The sequence below is a fragment of the Coregonus lavaretus genome (genome assembly GCF_964263955.1).
Source record: "Coregonus lavaretus genome assembly, chromosome: 31".
Lineage (NCBI taxonomy): Eukaryota > Metazoa > Chordata > Actinopteri > Salmoniformes > Salmonidae > Coregonus > Coregonus lavaretus.
This window is the reverse complement of record NC_140018.1, coordinates 38,203,533-38,221,480: the sequence shown is the minus strand read 5'-3', so window position 1 is coordinate 38,221,480 and position 17,948 is coordinate 38,203,533. Positions and strand designations below refer to the sequence as shown.

At 44.5% G+C, this 17,948-nt stretch overlaps 1 protein-coding gene across 1 annotated transcript in view; it reads right to left on the bottom strand.

Annotated features, from left to right (window-relative positions):
• The window catches only part of kif26aa (kinesin family member 26Aa), a gene marked incomplete at its 5' end in the record, with an annotated part of 226,185 nt that overhangs the window by 128,101 nt on the left and 80,136 nt on the right, over positions 1 to 17,948 (bottom strand). The window lies entirely within an intron of this gene.

Sequence of the window (17,948 nt, the reverse complement as noted above, 5' to 3'; positions counted from 1 at the left end):
AAGAGCTCTCCAAGATGTCAGGGACAAGATTGTAGACCTACACAAGGCTGGAATGGGCTACAAGACCATTCGCCAAGCAGCTTGGTGAGAAGGTGACAGAAGTTGGTGCGATTATTCGCAAATGGAAGAAACACAAAAGAACTGTCAATCTCCCTCGGCCTGGGGCTCAATGCAAGATCTCACCTCGTGGAGTTGCAATGATCATGAGAACGGTAAGGAATCAGCCCAGAACTACACGGGAGGATCTTGTCAATGATCTCAAGGCAGCTGGGATCATAGTCATCAAGAAAACAATTGGTAACACACTATGCCGTGAAGGACTGAAATCCTGCAGCGCCCGCAAGGTCCCCCTGCTCAAGAAAGCACAGGCCCGTCTGAAGTTTGCCAATGAACATCTGAATGATTCAGAGGAGAACTGGGTGAAAGTGTTGTGGTCAGATGAGACCAAAATCGAGCTCTTTGGCATCAACTCAACTCGCCGTGTTTGGAGGAGGAGGAATGCTGCCTATGACCCCAAGAACACCATCCCCACCGTCAAACATGGAGGTGGAAACATTATGCTTTGGGGGTAATTTTCTGCTAAGGGGACAGGACAACTTCACCGCATCAAAGGGACAATGGACGGGGCCATGTACCGTCAAATCCTGTGTGAGAAGCTCCTTCCCTCAGCCAGGGCATTGAAAATGGGTCGTGGATGGGTATTCCAGCATGACAATGACCCAAAACACACGGCCAAGGCAACAAAGGAGTGGCTCAAGAAGAAGCACATTAAGGTCCTGGAGTGGCCTAGCCAGTCTCCAGACCTTAATCCCATAGAAAATCTGTGGAGGGAGCTGAAGGTTCGAGTTGCCAAACGTCAGCCTCGAAACCTTAATGACTTGGAGAAGATCTGCAAAGAGGAGTGGGACAAATTCCCTCCTGAGATGTGTGCAAATCTGGTGGCCAACTACAAGAAACGTCTGACCTCTGTGATTGCCAACAAGGGTTTTGCCACCAAGTATTAAGTCATGTTTTGCAGAGGGGTCAAATACTTATTTCCCTCATTAAAATGCAAATCAATTTATAACATTTTTGACATGCGTTTTTCTGGATTTTTGTTGTTGTTATTCTGTCTCTCACTGTTCAAATAAACCTACCATTAAAATTATAAACTGATCATGTCTTTGTCAGTGGGCAAACGTACAAAATCAGCAGGGGATCAAATACTTTTTTCCCTCACTGTATAAGGTCCCACAGTTGACAGTGCATGTCAGAGCAAAAACCAAGCCATGAGGTCGAAGGAACTGACTGTAGAGCTCCGAGACAGGATTGTGTCAAGGCACAGATCTGGGGCAGGGTACCAAAACATTTCTGCAGCATTGAAGGTCCCCAAGAACACAGTGGCCTCTGTCATTCTTAAATGGAAGACGTTTGGAACCACCAAGACTCTTCCTTGAGCTGGCCACCCGGCCAAACTGAGCAATCGGGGGAGAAGGGCCTTGGTCAGGGAGGTGACCAAGAACCCGATGATCACTCTGACAGAGCTCCAGAGTTCCTCTGTGGAGATGGGAGAACCTTCCAGAAGGACAACCATCTCTGCAGCACTCCACCGATCAGGCCTTTATGGTAGATTGGCCAGACGGAAGCCCATGACAGCCTGCTTGGAGTTTGCCAAAAGGCACCTAAAGGACTTTCAGACCATGAGATACAACTTTATCTGGTCTGATGAAACCAAGATTGAACTCTTTGGCCTGAATGCCAAGCGTCAAGTCTGGAGGAACGCTGGCACCATCCCTACGATGAGGCATGGTGGTAGCAGCATCATGCTTTGGGGATGTTTTTCAGCGGCAGGGACTGGGAGACTAGTAAGGATTGAGGGAAAGATGAACAGAGCAAGTACAGAGAGATCCTTTATGAAAACCTGCTCCAGAGTGCTTAGGACCTCAGACTGGGGCGAAGGTTCACCTTCCAACAGGACAACGACCCTAAGCACACAGCCAAGACAATGGAGGAGTGGCTTTGGGACAAGTCTCTGAATGTCCTTGAGTGGCTCAGCCAGAGCCCGGACTTGAACCCGATCTCTGGAGAGACCTGAAAATAGCTGTGCTGTGACACTCCCCATCCAACCTGACAGAGCTTGAGAGGATCTGCAGAGAAGAATGGGAGACACTCCCCAAATACAGGTGTGCAAGCTTGTAGTGTCATACCCAAGAATACTCGAGGCTGTAATCACTGCCAAAGGTGCTTCAACAAAGTACTGAGTAAAGGGTCTGAATACTTGTGTAAATGTGATATTTAAGTTCTATTCATTTTTAACCTGTTTTTGCTTTGTCATTATGGCATATTGTGTGTACATTGATAAAAAAAATTGATTAAAACAATTTAATCAATTTTAGAATAAGGCTGTAATGTAACAAAATGTGGAAAAAGTAAATGGGTCTGAATACTTTTCGAATGCACTGTGTATAGGCCTACAGTATGCCTATATAATAGCCTATGGCTTTCATTGTATTGTTAAACATACAATGCATTCACCTACTGTATGAAAGTTTAATACAAATGTAGATAAATACCAAATGAAATGCATAAAATATTATGGCAAATGGTGACCAATTATCTACAATACATAATAATAAAGTGAGTAGGTTTAAAAAAGCACACCCAAAAGGGAAAAAACATAATACATTTAATTTGCACCTGTGTAAACACTGCACTGTAAGGACACTGCTTGGCAAGGTTAGAACACGTCAAAAGGAAAGAGTGGAAAACAATTGTCTCCAGGCCTTGCCCAACAATGAAACTGCTCCAAAGTGTAGGCCTAATTTATGCTCCTAACATAAAGTCATCTGCCAGCAGCTGTATTTTTATGGTGCCACAGACTTGTGTCCCCTCCTCTTCTGTCTTGTTGAGGTTTCAAGGCTTATGCTCCAGTCTCACAGGGTGCTGACAGCTGGGTGCTAGCTGGGTATTCAAAGCAGCGCTATACAGTCATTAATATTGAGGGACCAGTCACTAGTCAAGGCATGGTGGTATCGCTGTCCCATAGCAGTAGACATGCGATTGTACAGTGAGGTGATGACAGAATCAGAATGTCATCTAGACTACTACTGTTGGACCCCCCTCACTAGGCTGTTGGGAGCTTGTTATGGTGCGTATCAGTGTGCTCGCCCCAAAGCTAACAGAATAAGGGTGATGATGGATGAGGTTGAGAGAGTTTTGGTAATAGTCTTCTCGAATGTTGACAGGTACTTCATACGACATGGCAAGCTTTTATGAGACTGGGTTGATTTTGATTGTAAAATAGAAATCATAGTTTGCTGTATATAAAGTAGAGTACCAGTAAAAAAATATATATATTAAATAAATAAATAAATACATTTATATATATTTAATATATATAAAGTAAAGAGCATCAGTTCAGTGTTGTTGTGTTGGGGAATGGGGTGCTTCGCCAGAGAGTCCTTCAAAGAGTCCTTCAAAGTTCTGGCTCTACTTTGAGTGAGACAGAGTCTCAGTTGGTGGTGGCCGTTTTTCATGGTGTGACAGTATTGTCCGACACTGCTTCTCTCATCATTAACAAGTGTATATTCAAATATCACGACACCAATAATAAAATCTGCAAAAATAACTGTAAAGAGAAATGATGGAGGATATACTGTTACCACTCCAACTACAGTTGAAATGAACAATCCTTAAAAGGTATACTTCTCTTCTTCTCCTCCTCAAACCATCCCTCCCGCGGTTGGAAAATAAACCAAATCTGAGTGCAGGAGAGGTGCATGCAACAGCAAAGTGAGCGATTTGTAGCTCGTCTGCTAACAAACATGTTGTTGCACTGTGGCTGAGCACAGCACAGCTTTCTGAAAGTCCCCAGGGAAGGAGAGGTTCCAGCTGTGCATAGCAGAGACCCAACTCCCTAAACAGACAGCACACTGTGGGAGAGGATGTGTAGAACGGCCACCCGTCATTCTAAACACTTACAAACAGACAGAATTTCCAAACAAAATCTGGAGCAAGTTAGTTAGGTTTCAGTATCAGCAGCACAGGCGGCTGGTGGCACCTTTATTGGGGAGGACAGGCTCATACTAATGGCTGGAACGGAACAAATGGAATGGTATCAAAAATCACACACCATGTGTTTGATACCATTCAATTTACTCCATTCAAGCCATTATTATGAGCTGTCCTCCCCTCACAAGCCTCCTGTGAAGCAGGGTATGCTCGACATCCTCTGCTGACAAGGATGGTTGCCTTTTCAATTTCCGCACAGAACTTATTTTACAATTTCACCAAGACACAAGGCTGTTAACTGGACTGTCCACATGAAAGGCTCCAAGCAGAAGTCTAAGATAATTGAATCCCCATCTTCCTTCCTTTTAGTAAGATATGAAAAAAACAGGAACAAGCCAATCCCACTGATTCAGTTAACACAGACATTGAGGTATGTGTTCTTGGAACCACATTTGTGACCAACCGGCTCGATTCTGTCGTATGTAGCAACATTTGAAATGGAGTTTTTTACATTGGATAAAAGTAGAGACTCAGAGCTAGAAAATTGTATATCATACACTACGGTTGAGGAACAATGGGAAAGTGATTCTGCTTTGAAAGTTGATAAACTTGTAACCTCACTTTTGAGAAAATGGCCCTTGAATGTTTTGGTACCTACTGGAGAGCTCTTCGTCTACACCCATTCAGCATCGTTCACACCCTCTTAAGCTTTAGCCACACCCATCTCTTTAAGGATCCACATGTGAGGCTATGCACTAAACAACCAAAGACTTCAAGACTATAGGCTGGCTTATACTCTGGGTGTGTTCGTACATTTTATCTGGATTACCAGAGTGTTCTCTAGGCATTCGTAAACTCAGAGCGTTGTCAGATTGATCGTTCGTAAATTCAGAGCATTTCGCTCTCGGAGCGTTCAGAGTGCACACTGGACGCTCTGGCCGAGGAGTAGGGTTGAGCTAAACAATGAACCATAATCCCAACTCATAACGTTACTTCCCGGCATGAATCTGCAGGTAGCTAACCAACCAGGATACATGATAGCTAGCTAACATTAGGCTATAACTAGCAATGCAAATGGCTCTGAGATACAAATAATATTACTACACAGATCATACACGAAACGTTAGTTAGCTAGCCAGCCAACTAACGTTATCTAGCTAGCTAATAGTAAACTTTAACATGAAATGAAAACGACTCTCTGACAAAAATAGGAACGTGTAATATCTGAAAATGTAGCTAGAGTATCTTACCCATATCCATGGATGGACCCTTCTCCCTCTCTGTCATGGATGCCATGTTTGCCCTTAGTTTGAAGATGTAATCCGGAGACATGTGTTTTATACAACAGCCTTCTGTGTGTTCTCTTTTCGACTCTGTCTGCTTATTTGCATTCAAACGCCAGAATTTTCTCGATCTCCTTATTTATGATACTCTAATTCCACTGATTTCAAAACTCGGTCCTCCAGAAAGTGGAGAGCAATACTTATGCAGATCTACTATGTGATATATTTTTAAAAAGCCACATTAGAAAGGATTACCTACACATACTGACCAGCTCATGTTATAGACAGAAGCGCGCTACATGGCAGACAAATCTGAACTCATCTCTCAGCATGTCCAGCCACTCATTATTTTACATTTTAGTCATTTAGCAGATGCTCTTATCCAGAGCGACTTACAGTTAGTGAGTGCATACATTTTTTCATACTAGACCCCGTGGAAAATCAAACCCACAACCCTGGCATTGCAAGCACCATGCTCTACCAACTGAGCTACACGGGACATTATCTCAGCCAATCATGGCTAGTGGGAAGATTGCTGTCTTTTTCCGTGGCTAAACCAATTAGGCTCGTTTGCATACAAGTTTGTTATTAAGGCACATAAAAGTTCATGTTCTAGAAGGCATTTCTGCCAAAAAAGCATTTTGATTAAAAAAAAAAGTTTACATTCAAATGGCGCTCCTGTGAAGTAGTGACGCGCGACATACGCCTAGTTTCCTGAAACTAGTCACATATTGACAAAAGGATGTTTTACACTGTGGCTCCAGTTTCACAGGAAATTAAAGTCATGTACTTTGTGCAATCGAGTACACGCTAACCTACGTTCTTCACTGCCCACTAGAAGAGTTGGCCCAGTCTAAGACTGAAAGTATGAATACTGTATTTGTTGTGGATAGATAACTACAGATGTACTATCTTAATTTGATCACTGTTGTCACAGAGAAGTTTCCTGTGCAGCAGGCTATGCAAATTGTAGTGTATTCAAGTTTTCTGAAGTTGGTAATTTCCACTTTAAAATGTCAGACTTGATTTGCCTTAACAAAAAAAGTATTTACCCATACGAAAATGTCAGTTAATTATAATCCACATAATAATTTACATTTCCTGTTGCTATAGGACATCTGCATGAATTTGAATTGAGCTCAAATAAAAATACCTTGGGTTTCACTGTATCTAGGCTGCCGTTTCAAATATTCCATGTACATCGTGCTGCTGAAACATTAATTATTTAGGCATGGTATGTCATGAGCATTCACATTCAACCTACACTGAGATTACTTCCATATGACCTAAGCGCTGCTTCGACTGAGGCCTCTGAGTCACACTATTTTGGCATTGACTCATATTGACATTGACTCATATTGACATAAGAATACTATCACTCATAGATGACCACTCTCCATGTTTATTCTGAGAATCCTCCTTTCATCGAACCTCCATTGAGACGCTGCTTCACCCAGGCTTACCTCATGCCTCAGAGCAGGACGTAGATGCTCTTTGTGTGGGTGTACAACACACTGAGGACTCCGTGGAGTCCAGAGCTCTTTCTCACTGTCTGTGTGCCGCACTTGCTAGGGCGAGGGTTCTGAGACCAAACTGGTGGATGAACACACACATCATTACTTATCGCTCCATAAAAGCCACGGCCCTTGCAGAACAAGGGAAACAAATACTTCAATGTCTCAGAGCGGGTGACGTCGCCGATTGAGACGCTACTAGCTAGCCATTTCACACTGGTTACACTCACCCCCTTTTGACTTCCTCGTTCTCTGCAGCAACCTCAGCAATTTTACAAACACCTGAAATAGATTCCTGCAATCTAGAACCATAATAATTATGCTTAATTCTACGTCAAATATATATTTTTTCTGCATAGGTTATCTAGAGCGGCAGGTAGCCTAGTGGTTAGAGTGTTGTGGCAGTAACCAAAAGGTCACTGGTTCTAATACTTGTGCCGACAAGGAGGTAAATCTGATGAACAGGGACGCTGTACAACTATGGCTGACCCTGTAAAACAACATATTTCGCTATCTGGTGTATGTGATTTTTTTGTATTTTCTAAGCATACCTGTTCAAATTGTCATCTTAATTAATAACGCATATTGATTATTTAAAAACTTTAATGCCTTAGGAGTTAAGTACAACAGCCACACTGGTATGTACAGGCAACTGCCGAAATAAAGGAAACATCATCCTTTAGGTGCCTTTTGTCAAACTCCAAGCAGGCTCTCATATGCCTTTTACTAAGGAGTGGCTTCTGTCTGGCCACTCTACCATAAAGGCCTGATCGGTGGAGTGCTGCAGAGATGGTTGTCCTTCTGAAAGGTTCTCCCATCTCCACAGAGGAACTCTGTAGCTCTGTCAGAGTGACCATCGGGTTCTTGTTCACCTCCCTGACCAAGGCCCTTCTCCCCCGATTGCTCAGTTTGGCCAGGCAGTAAGCTCTAGGAAGAGTTTTGGTGGTTCCAAACTTCTTCCATTTAAGAACGATGGAGGCCACTGTGTTATTGGAGACCTTCAATGCTGCAGAAATGTTTTGGTACCCTTCCCCAGATCTGTGCCTCGACACAATCTTGTCTCGAACCTCTATGGATAATTCCTTCAACCTCATGGCTTGGTTTTTGCTCTGACATTCACTGTCAACTGTGGGACCTTATATAGACAGGTGTGTGCCTTTCTAAATCATGTCCAATCAATTGACTTTACCACAGGTGGACTCCAATCAAGATGTAGAACCATCTCAAGGATGATCAATGGAAAGAGGATGCACCTGAGCTCAATTTCGAGTCTTACAGCAAATGGTCTGAATACTTATGTAAATGTTTTTTCATTTTTAATACATTTCTAAAAGCCTGTTTTCATTTTGTCATTATGGGGTGTTGTGTGTCGATTGATGAGGAAAAACATTAATTTAATCAATTTTAGAATAAGGCTGTAACGTAACAAAATGTGGAAAAAGTCAAAGTGTCTGGAAATCTATTTGAGGGATGCAACACCATTCTTCCACAATAAATTCCATAATTTGGTGTTTTGTTTATGGTGGTGGAAAACGCTGTCTCAGGCGCCACTCAAAATCTTCCATATAGTCCCCTGTAGCTCAGTTGGTAGAGCATGGCGCTTGCAACACCAGGGTTGTGTGTTCGTTTCCCACGGGGAGCCAGTATGAAAAACGTATGCACTCACTAACTGTAAGTCGCTCTGGATAAGAGTGTCTGCTAAAATAAAAAATAAAAAAAATTGATAAATTGTGTTGAGACCTGGTGACTGAGATGGCATATGGTTTAGATAATTTCAATGCCCATCACATCTGATAATGAATAATGTGGCTGTTGGGGAAGTTGAGGAGACTAAATTACTTGGTGTTACCTTGGATTGTAAACTGTCCTGGTCAAAATATATTGATTCAATGGTTGTAAAGATGGGAGAGAGGTCTGTCCATGATAAAGAGATGCTCTGTGGCTTGGTTTCCATCCGTCCGTCCGTTAGTCTCATGCGATATCTCAGACAACACTGGTCCGATTTTGACGAAACTTGGGTGAATGATGCATCTTGCCATAGAGATCCGGCATTTAGAAAGTTACACTGGTTGTCCCAAGGCGGGAGCTATAATAATTAACTGACATTTGTGATTCACACTAGAGAGGAAGAGGCGAAGCGAGAGGGATAACAGGGCCCTAAATCTGTCTTCTCCAGCAGGTGCCGTTTTTATTTTGGCACATGACATGGAGTACAGGGAGTGGATTAGCTAAAGAGATTCGCAGGGCCTCGACATTCATTGCTGCCCGCTGGCCGAGCAACATCTGTCGAGCTCACTTGGCCAGTTAATCAAGCGTTCATATGGCTTTCCGCTTGGGCCAGTACATTTTCAAACTCCAATACAGAAGAAACTAAATGTATATTTGTATTTAATCCTTCACAATCTTCCTGACGTCTGACGCTTCACCTGCATTCAGTTTCCAAGCGGAGGCATGAATGTCAAAGCCTTCCGTCTCCGTCTTCAGTGAGGCCCGCCTCAGTAGGCTACTTCTTGGATAGGCTACTTCCTGGATACTCGCACCAGACACGTCGCAGAGGAGGCGGGAAGCCCATCAATTCAGAGTTGAACATCGCCACGCGCATTCCAAAGTCCTCCACCTGCTTTTCATTCTTTTTTCATATCAGACACAGCGATGTCATTATTAGCAACGAAATGTATACGTAGGCCTACACGATGGAGCTGCTTGCTTGTCAAAACATGAACATTATTTACACAAATCAAAAATAAATATTGTAATAATGCTAATCTGTAGTCTAGGCTTACACACTGAGTGTACAAAACATTAGGAATACCTGTCACGCCCTGGCTCTAGGGACTCTTATATGTTGAGCCAGGGTGTTAGTTTCGATGTATAGTTTCTATGTTTCGTTTTCTATGTTCTTGTTCTAGTTTATGTGTTTCTATGTTGTCCGGGGTGGTTCCCAATTAGAGACAGCTGTGGCTCGTTGTCTCTGATTGGGAACCATACTTAGGCAGCCTTTTGTGCACTTGTCTTTTGTGGGATCTTGTTCCGTGTAAGGTTTGTTTTGGTGTTCAACCTTGGACTTCACGTATCGTTTTGTTGTTTTGTTGTTCATGTATGAAGTACTCATTAAAAGATGTACGCATATCACGCTGCGCCTTGGTCCGCTTATTACGACGATCGTGACAGAAGATCCCACCAAAACAGGACCAAGCAGCGTTTCCAGGAGCAAACGCCAGAGGTTACGTTGGTAGATGTCCTCCTCGGTTGGGGGAGGATAACGGAGGAGGAGGCTGTTCATTACCGGAGGGCGATGAAGGGGGAGACCCAGGCAGGAGAGGAGAAGCGGCGCCAACCGGGCCGTCGTCGGACAGGCGAGAGGCACCCCCTAAAAAATGTTTTTTGGGGGCACACGGCATTGACGACGGGGCTGCTGGAGGCAGATACAGGGCGAGTTTGTGGACTAGGAGAGAAGGCCACCAGGTTACGGGGGCCATTGGTCATTAGAGGGAAGGAGAGTGTAGAGGCACGGCGAGAGGTACTGGGGTGTGTTACCAGTCCGGTCCGGCCCGTTCCTGATCCCCGCACAAGGCCAGTGGTGTGTGTTCCCAGTACGGTCCGGCCTGTTCCTGCCCCTCGCACCAAGCCTGTGGTGCTCTTCGCCAGCCCGGCCCGGCCTGTTCCTGCCCCTCGCACCAAGCCTGTAGTGCGCGTCGCCAGCCCGGCCCGGCCTGTTCCTGCCCATCGCACCAAGCCTGTGGTGCGCGTCGCCAGCCCGGCCCGGCCTGTTCCTGCCCATCGCACCAAGCCTGTGGTGCGCGTCGCCAGCCCGGCCCGGCCTGTTCCTGCCCCTCGCACCAAGCCTGTGGTGCGCGTCGCCAGCCCGGTCCGGCCTGTTCCTGCTCCCCGCACCAAGCCAGTGGTGCGCGTCGCCAGCCCGGTCCGGCCTGTTCCTGCTCCACGCACCTAGCCAGTGGTGCGCGTCGCCAGCCCGGTCTGTTCCGTTCCTGCTCCCCGCACCAAGCCAGTGGTGCGCGTCGCCAGCCCGGTCTGTTCCGTTCCTGCTCCCCGCACCAAACCAGTGGTGCGCGTTGCCAGCCCGGTCTGGCCTGTTCCTGCTCCCCGCACCAAGCCAGTGGTGCGCGTCGCCAGCCCGGTCCGGCCTGTTCCTGCTCCCCGCACCAAGCCAGTGGTGCGCGTCGCCAGCCCGGTCCGGCCCGTTCCTGCTCCCCGCACCAAGCCAGTGGTGCGCGTCGCCAGCCCGGTCCGGCCCGTTCCTGCTCCCCGCACCAAGCCAGTGGTGCGCGTCGCCAGCCCGGTCCGGCCCGTTCCTGCTCCCCGCACCAAGCCAGTGGTGCGCGTCGTCAGCCCGGTCCGGCCCATTCCTGCTCCCCGCACCAAGCCTGTGGTGCGCGTCGTCAGTCCGGCACAGCCCGTGCCTGTTTCACCGGTGCCTGGTCAAGTACCGGTCAGCTGCTCCACACCGGAGCCTAAGCAATCCGCTCCACCGATGTCCAGTCCAGCTCCAGCCAGCGGGGCCAGACCAGACCAGGGGCGCTACGGGGGGGTAGTTAGAGGGTGGTCGTCACGCCCGGAATGCCCACCCGACCCCTCCCCTGTTTGGTTTAGTTGGCGCAGTCGCAGTCCGCGCCTTTGGGGGGGGGGGGGTACTGTCACGCCCTGGCTCTAGGGACTCTTATATGTTGAGCCAGGGTGTTAGTTTCGATGTATAGTTTCTATGTTTCATTTTCTATGTTCTTGTTCTAGTTTATGTGTTTCTATGTTGGCCGGGGTGGTTCCCAATTAGAGACAGCTGTGGCTCGTTGTCTCTGATTGGGAACCATACTTAGGCAGCCTTTTGTGCACTTGTCTTTTATGGGATCTTGTTCCGTGTAAGGTTTGTTTTGGTGTTCAACCTTGGACTTCACGTATCGTTTTGTTGTTTTGTTGTTCATGTTGAAGTACTCATTAAAAGATGTACGCATATCACGCTGTGCCTTGGTCCGCTTATTACGACGATCGTGACAATACCTGCTCTTTCTTTGACATAGACTGACCAGGTGAAAGCTATGATCCCTTATTGATGTCACCTATTAATTCCAACTCAATCAGTGTAGATGAAGGGGAGGAGACAGGTTAAAGAAGGATTTTTAAGCCTTGAGACAATTGAGACATGGATTGTGTATGTGTGCCATTTTATAGGTGAATGGGCAAGACAAAATATTTAAGTGCCTTTGAACGGGGTATGGTAATAGGTGCCAGGCGCACCGGTTTGAGTGTGTCAAGAACTGCAACGCTGCTGGGTTTTTCAAGCTCAACAGGTTCCCGTGTGATATGAGGTTTTTATAGTGTTATGGGAAACCAGGTTAGAGTTAGTGGATAAGTGACTTGGTGCCACAGAGTCTGCATTCCTTACGTCAAAGGAGATTACTGTTGTTGATCTCAGAATGATTGATGCACAGGATATACTGACTTGGGGTAAAGGGTAATAACATCAAAGAAGAGAGTGCCCACTGATGGGTACCAGATGTTCGTGAAGAAACGTGTAACAGAGTGTATATAAGCTGATATATCTTCTTTGTTCAGTGAGTTCGGAATAGCCAGAGGTAAGGCTATGTCTTTTGTTATAACGAACCATGGTACCATATTAAATATTAAATTAACTCCCCATCTAAGTGTTAACTATCTCCTTGCATCATGAATTACTTGATACCCGAGAAACTCATCATAACACTGTGTGTATCAAGGATGGTCCACCACCCAAAAGACATCCAGCCAACTTGACAAAACTGTGGAAAGCATTGGAGTCAACATGGGAAAGCTTGCCTTTGGAACGCTTTCAACACCTTATAGAGTCCTTGCCCCGATTAATTGAGGATGTTCTGAGGGCAAAAGGGGGTGCAACTCAATATTAGGAAGGTGTTCCTAATGTTTTGTACACTCAGTGTATAATTGTTTAAAATCAGATTCATTCCCGAAGCTGTTCATGAGCTATGTTGTTTATTTACCAGCTGAATATCAACTGTCGGGTGGCAGGAGTGCGCAATTCCTCACAAAGCTGATTGCTGCGCAGAAAGAAATGTGTTCTAATAAGCCCAACATTCCTAAATGCAATCTCGGGAAAATACAACAGTTTTGATCACAATTATTTAAAAGAGCTTTTCAGTGCTTTATGATTCAACTCCAAATTTTGTCCAATTGGCAGCGTTTTACAATATTGAGTGTCTGGCATGACAATAAAAAAAGTAACTGGGGGAAGTGCGTCGGCAATTCGAATGCATAAATGCTAGGCCTATATTCACTGTAAAAGTCACACAATTACACTATATTTATAAACACTGTAAAATCACATGATTTTATTAGAGCCAGTCGGAACAAGGACAAGCAACAAGATCACCTTTAGAGTCTATGTGGTAAACAATGCAGAGGAGCAACCCAATGCTTCAGCCATGTAGTCACAATGCTGCATCAGACAGGTGATAATGCTTATTGCTAAAATAGCACACCTGCCTGATAATATATGGACCATGTACACGCCCTACTTCTTCTGTCTTGCTAAGAATTCAAGGCTCATGCTCTTGACTGCTGACAACTGGGCGGTAGCGGGGTTTTTAAAGCAGCGCTATACAGTCATTAATTTTGAGCGATCAGTTTTTAGTCAAGGCATTTTACATTTACGTCATTTGGCAGACGCTCTTATCCAGAGCAACTTACAGTTAGTGAATACATATATATATTTTTTATACTGGCCCCCGTGGGAATCGAACCCACATCCCTGCCGGCCATTCCCTCCCCTACCCTGGACGACGCTGGGCCAATTGTGCGCCGCCCATGAGTCTCCCAGTCGCGGCCGGCTGCGACAGAGCCTGGATTCAAACCAGGATCTCTAGTGGCACAGTTAGCACTGCGATGCAGTGCCTTAGACCACTGCGCCACTCAGGAGCTGGTGGTATCGCTGTCCCATAGCAGTAGACATGCGTTTGTACAGTGAGGTGATGATAGAATCAGAATGTCATCTAGCCTACTACTGTAGAACCCCCCTCACTAGGCTGTTGGGAGCTTGTTATGGTGCGTATCAGTGTGCTCGCCCCAAAGCTAACAGAATAAGGGTGATGATGGATGAGGATGAGATGGTTTTGGGGATTAGCTAGGCGCTCTTCAGGACCTGTCTTCTCTAATGTTGACAGGTACTTCTTAAGATATGGAAAGCTTTTATGAGACTTGGTTGATTTTGATTATAAAATAGAATTCATGTTTTGCTGTATATAAAGTAAAGAGTACCAGTAAAAAATGTATAAATAATAATAAGTATATACACACATATACAGGTCCAGTCAAAGTTTGGACACACCCACCCATTCCAGGGTTTTTCTACGTTGTAGAATAATAGCGAAGACATCAAAACTATGAAATAACACATATGGAATCATGTAGTAACCAAAAAAGTGTAAAACAAATCAAAATATATTTTATATTTGCGATTCTTCAAAGTAGCCACCCTTTGCCTTGATGACAGCTTTGCACACTCTTGGCATTCTCTCAACCAGCTTCATGAGGTAGTCACCTGGAATGCATTTCAAATAACAGCTGTGCCTTCTTAAAAGTTAATTTGTGGAATTTCTTTCATCTTAATGCGTTTGAGTCAATCAGTTGTGTTGTGACTAGGTAGGGCTGGTATACAGAAGATAGCCCTATTTGGTAAAAGACCAAGTCCATATTATGGCAAGAACAGCTCAAATAAGCAAAGACAAACGACAGCCCATCATTACTTTAAGACATGAAGGTCAGTCAATCTGGAAAATGTCAAGAACTTTCAAAGTTTCTTCAAGTGAAGTCGCAAGTTATTTTTTTAATTTCACTTCACCAATTTGGACTATTTTGTGTATGTCCATTACATGAAATCCAAATGAAAATCAATTTAAATTACAGGTTGTAATGCAACTAAATAGGAAAAAGGCCAAGGGGATGAATACTTTTGCAAGGCACTGTATATATACAGTTGAAGTCTGAAGTTTACATACACCTTAATCAAATACATTTAAAGTCAGTTTTTCACAATTCCTGACATTTATGCTAGCAAAAATTCCCTGTTTTAGGTCAGTTAGGATCACCACTTTATTTTAAGAATGTGAAATGTCAGAATAATAGTAGAGAGAATGATTTATTTCAGCTTTTATTTCTTTCATCACATTCCCAGTGGGTCAGAAGTTTACATACACTCAATTAGTATTTGGTAGCATTGCCTTTAAATTGTTTGACTTGGGTCAAATGTTTCGGGTAGCCTTCCACAAGCTTCCCACATTAAGTTTTGTGAATTTTGGCCCATTCCTCCTGACAGAGCTGGTGTAACTGAGTCAGGTTTGTAGGCCTCCTTGCTCGCACACACTTTTTCAGTTCTGCCCACAAATGTTCTATAGGATTGAGGTCAGGGCTTTGTGATGGCCACTCCAATACCTTGACTTTGTTGTCCTTAAGCCATTTGACTACAACTTTGGAAGTATGCTTGGGGTCATTGTCCATTTGGAACACCCATTTGCGACCAAGCTTTAACTTTCTAACTTGATGTCTTGAGATGTTGCTTCAATATATCCACATAATTTTCCTTCCTCATGATGCCATCTATTTTGTGAAGTGCACCAGTCCATCCTGCAGCAAAGCACCCCCACAGCATGATGCTGCCACCCCTGTGCTTCACAGTTGGGATGGTGTTCTTCGGCTTGCAAGTATCCCCCCTTTTCCTCCAAACATAACGATGGTCATTATGGCCAAACAGTTATATTTTTGTTAATCAGACCAGAGGACATTTCTCCAAAATGTACGATCTTTGTCCCCATGTGCAGTTGCAAACAGTAGTCTGCTCCCAAGGATGAATCAGACTTGTGGAGGTCTACAATGTTTTTCTCAGGTCTTGGCTGATTTCTTTTGATTTTCCCATGACGTCAAGCAAAGAGGCGCTGAGTTTGAAGGTAGGCCTTCAAATACATCCACAGGTACACCTCCAATTGACTCAAATGATGTCAATTAGCCTATCAGAAGCTTCTAAAGCCATTACATAATTTTCTGGAATTTTCCAAGCTGTTTAAAGGCACAGTCAACTTAGTGTATGTAAACTTCTGTCCCACTGGAATTGTGATACAGTGAATTATAAGTGAAATTATCTGTCTGTAAACAATTGTTGGAAAAATGACTTGTGTCATGCACAAAGTAGATGTCCTAACCGACTTGCCAAAACTATAGTTTGTTAACAAGAAATTTGTGGAGTGTTTGAAAAACGAGTTTTAATGACTCCAGCCTAAGTGTATGTAAACTTCCGACTTCAACTGTTATATATATATATATATCAGTGCCTTCGGAAAGTATTCAGACCCCTTGACTTTTTTTTAAACGTTACAGCATTATTCTAAAATTGATTAAATAAAAACAATTCCTCAGCAATTTACACACAATACCCCATAATGACAAAGCAAAAATTGGTTTTCAGAAATGTTTACATAAGTATTCAGACCCTTTGCTATGAGACATGAAATTGAGCTCAAGTGCATCCTGTTTCCATTGATCATCCTTGACATGTTTCTACAACTTTATTGGAGTCCACCTGTGGTAAATTCAATTCATTGGACATGATTTGGAAAGGCACACACTTGTCTATATAAGGTTCCACAGTTGACAGTGCATTTCAGAGCGAATACCAAGCCATGAGGTTGAAGGAATTGTCCGTAGAGCTCCGGGACAGGATTGTGTCGAGGCACAGATCTGGAGAAGGGTACCAAAAAATGTCTGCAGCATTGAAGGTCCCCAAGAACACAGTGGCCTCCATCATTCTTAAATGGAAGAAGTTTGGAACCACCAAAACTCTTCCTAGAACTGGCCACCCTGCCAAACTGAGCAATCGGGGGAGAAGGGCCTTGGTCAGGGAGGTGAACAAGAACCCGGGTGTCACTCTGACAGAGCTCTAGAGTTCCTCTGTGGAGACGGGAAAACCTTCCAGAAGGACGACCATCTCTGCAGCACTCCACCAATCAGGCCTTTATGGTAGAGTGACCAGACAGAAGCCACTCCTCAGTAAAAGGCACATGACAGCGCACTTGGAGTTTGCCAAAAGGGACCTAAAGACTCTCAGACCATGAGCTTCTCTGGTCTGATGAAACCAAGATTGAACTATTTGGCCTGAATGCCAAGCTTCACGTATGGAGGAAAGCTGGCACCATCCCTACGGTGAAGCATGGTTGTGGCAGCATCATCCTGTGGGGATGTTTTTCAGCGGCAGGGACTGGGAAACTAGTCAGGATCCAGGAAAAGATGAATGGAGCAAAGTACAGAGAGATCCTTGATGAAAACCTGCTTCAGAGCGCTCAGGACCTCAGACTGGGGCGAAGCTTCACCTTCCAACAGGACAACGACCCTAAGCACACACCCAAAACAATGCAGGAGTGGCTTCGGGACAAGTCTCTGAATGTCCTTGAGTGGCCCAGCCAGATCCCGGAATGGAACCCGATCGAACATCTCTGGAGAGACCTGAAAATAGCTGTGCTGCAATGCTCCCCATCCAACCTGACAGAGCTTGAAAGGACCTGCAGAGAAGAATGGGAGAAACTCCCCAAATACATGTGTGTCAAGCTTGTAGCGTCATACCCAAGAAGACTCAAGGCTGTCATTGCTGCCAAAGGTGCTTTAAGAAAGTACTGAGTAAAGGGTCTGAATACTTATGAAAATGTCATATTTCAGTTCAGTCATTTTTTGGGGGACATTTGCAAAACAAAAATGAAAACCTGTATTTGCTTTGTCATTATGAGGTATTTGTTTTTAGATTGATGAGGATTATAAATTAAAAAAAACTCAATTTTAGAATAAGGCTGTAACGTAACAAAATGTGGAAAAAGTCAAGGGGTCTGAATACTTTCCGAAGGCACTGTATATAAAGTAAAGTGCATCAGTTCAGTGTTGTTGTGTTGGGGGAATGGGGTGCTTCGCCAGTGGGTCCTTCTTCAAACATGTCACTCAAGCTCTGGCTCTACTTGGAGTAAGACAGAGGCTCTCATGGCACCGCTACAGTTGGTGGTGGCCGTCAAGTTTTTCATGGTGTGACAGTATTGTCCGACACTGCTTCTCTCATCATTAACAAGTGTATATTCAAATGTCACGACACCAATAATAAAATCTGCAAAAATAACTGTAAAGA